Genomic DNA, 3452 nt, shown 5'->3' on the forward strand with positions numbered 1-3452 from the left:
TTTCAGGAGCCATAAAGGCTTATGGCTGCCTTTAATTCTAAAGGCAGCCATAAGACAACAAATTGCCGCAATTCCCCAAGAAATGGTTCATCGGGTAATGACGCGCTTCCGTGAACACCTACAAGAGTGCATCGACAATAATGGCCGTCATTTAAAAGATATCATTTTTAAAAAATAACTTTCCTAAATGGCATGAAATGTAGATTTGAATAGTAATAAAAAGAAAAGATTGCTTTATGTGGTTTGGTTTTATTGATATCCCAAATAGTACCTATCATTTTGCCGCAGCCTGTATATAAAGAGGAAAAAAAACAGTTTTATACCAATAGTACCAATAGCACCATACCAATAGTACCATGCCACAATCCATACCTCAATTTGTGGCGGAACTAATAATGACGTTATGTTTATTAGTTACTGATAATGTAAGTGATATTTTATTGATCATTATTCTTCCGGAATTAAATATAATAATACATAAGTAGTATCTAGAGGATATCATCGCCGATGAGGGGGGTGATATCCTTCATTGTGGGCCGATACCCGGCGGCCACCTAAAAGTAATACGGGAGAACGGTGCCGAAAATCATTTCTCTGCCGCCTGTAAGTTATTTATAGCTCCGAATATTAATCATAATTAAATATTTTTTTTTAGTTACACCTCAATAAATATATATATATCCGCATATATCGATGATGATGTCATCGTGATAAGGTCCGTCGATCTGGATAGCCTCATTCAAATTTCCCGCCAAAAAGAGGGTTCTTGGAGAATGCTGCGCTCTGATTGGTTGAATTTAAACTGTGGCGTAGTCAGAACCTCGAAAGGAGGTAGTGGTGGGGATAAAAAGTGTACTTTTGGAACGCACGCGCGCCATTTATCGCTCAATAAAAATTTTAAAACTATAGGATTGTTTTGATGTATTTAAATACTACCAAAATAATTGTATCTTTATTCTCTTTTACCGTGACGTCACATGGATTTTTTAAATTTACGCGCGCCATCTATCGCTAGGTGGAACGCGTGCCGTACAGAACTCTATCCAAAACAGGAGGTGCAATAAAAAAGTTACCAGATCTAGTAACTTTTTTTCACCCAAGATTTACGTTGGCGCCCCTCCCTATACTTATAACATTGCAGCGTGACGTCACAGGGGGAGCAAGGAGAGCAACTTCCGGTCCAGAACTCTCATTTCTATACTACTGAACCCCCAAGCGATTTTACACCATAGTTTGAACAAAAAGCAAATAACTTCAATTGCTGAACTATTATATTATTTTCCAAGTATTTGCCCGGAAAATATAACGGAATTGGATAGGAAATGGCGAACTCTTCGAAACACCAATTTGAATTTTGACGAAGCTGACACGCTTAATGTGGAAAAATTTTGGGGACACGTTTCCAGATTACAAAAGGACGATGGATCAACAACATTTCCACTGTTATCTAATTTAACAAAAAAACTTTTGTGTCTACCACACAGTACTGCTACGGTAGAACGTTTGTTTTCAACTATTAATATTATGAAGACGAAACTTAAATATAAGGTTTCTACGACCACAATAAAGAGTACTTTGCACACAAAATCAGAAATTAAAAACTGTTTTGAGTTTGAAGCGACCAATGAGCGTATTGAGAAATTCAACAAAAATATGTACGATTTAAAAAAAAATGATGAAACAAAATCAAGAAGATTTACAAATTGAAAATGATATAATAGCTAATAATATCTAACTTCTTCATAAGTATTGTTATATTTGTTAATTTTAATACATTTAAGGAACTCATAATTTTTTTACTATAATTTCTTTCTCATAAACATTTTATTTATTACCACCATTAATATTAATTTTAATAACAAATTATAGAACATAAAGGAAAGCTGTAGATAACAGTTTTCTACAGTTTTTTTTTAAGCATCAATGTAGTTTTATTCTACGATGTCGTTGGCAACACTGCATAAACCTCACACGTGGAACTTTAATAAAAATAAAGTATTTTCATCGAAGTCAAATATAAAGTTATCAAACAAATTTCTAAAAGAATTTAGAAGTAATATCACAAACAACAAAATTAGAAGAATTATATAATCATTTGAAAATAACCGAAAATCGTTTACCATATACAACAAACCTCATGTTGTACATACAAATGGTCCTCCAACAGAATATGACAATGAAGCATTTATCATTGATATGCATGAGCAAGAGCAAGAAGATGTATTATTCGATATAGCAGATGCATATCAAAATCAACCGGAAACTCAATTACGACAAAGACATCCAAATGTAGAAAATTTTGATGAAATAGTCGATATTCCTGAAACTACGCCATTATTAAACTCAAATATTAGACCAAAAGGAGGATTATTAGGAGGAGGTATTGGAGGAGCGGTAGGAGGAGGTGTCGGAGGAGCGATAACAGGTACGAAATTAGCGGCAGGCGCGGGCGCTGTTGCCGCTGTTGGTGGAATAATTGGAATCGCATCGATCGGTAACGATAAAAAATCGCTTAAACCAATACAAACAAAATTTGAAAACAGTATCAATACCGCACGAAACGAGCAGAAAACAACCAGTAATCAATTACCAACTACAACGTCTACATAGCAATCAGGTATGTCTTCTTACTATTCAATATTATATAAAACTATAAAAAAATATAATATAAGTAATAATGAATACAAACAAGATCCTATAAGTACATTATTTGTTAGAGACGAATCAACACGTAATTATTTCTATAATAAATCTAAAAATGTATTAGAGGATATAATACATGGTTTGGTAAAAACTTTAATATAGGTGAAACTGTATTCGCTAATCCTCATATAATGAGAATTGTTCAACATGAAAATGAACAATGGACAGAGTAAATTCAATCACATTATTCTATACCTGATAGTGATGAAGATGATGTAGCTGAGGTAGATGATAATAATTCACAATGGGATAACCATTGGGATTTATTAGATCGTAATAATTATTTCACCACAAATGGTGATATAACATACTTTAATAAATATAACGGTCGTCAATTAATATTTAATCCTTCGCATTTTATTCCTGCTGAATTACAAGGTGCCGATAAAACTAATTGGTATCCAAAAAATATTGCAGGACCTAAAAAACGTCCGCACGCAGATTCTCCAAGTGATCAACTTTCAAATAAAAAGAAAGCATCAACACACGAAGAGACAACAAATATGGCTCAACCAATTGCAGGACCGAGTGGTATACAACAAAAGACGCAGCAGGTTAATCCAAATAATCAACCTGACCAACAAGTTCCACAACCCGGAGGTAGCGAACATAATACCGGTGGTGTCGTACAGGGAGAAGCAGGAAACAGACAAATTCAAAAACCAACAGAGAAGTTTGGATTAATAGAAGTAAGCATATCTACAGGAAACAGTTGTTATATATTTTGTAACTTAAAAGAAAATACTATA

This window comes from Onthophagus taurus, chromosome 11 (genome assembly GCF_036711975.1).
Source record: "Onthophagus taurus isolate NC chromosome 11, IU_Otau_3.0, whole genome shotgun sequence".
Lineage (NCBI taxonomy): Eukaryota > Metazoa > Arthropoda > Insecta > Coleoptera > Scarabaeidae > Onthophagus > Onthophagus taurus.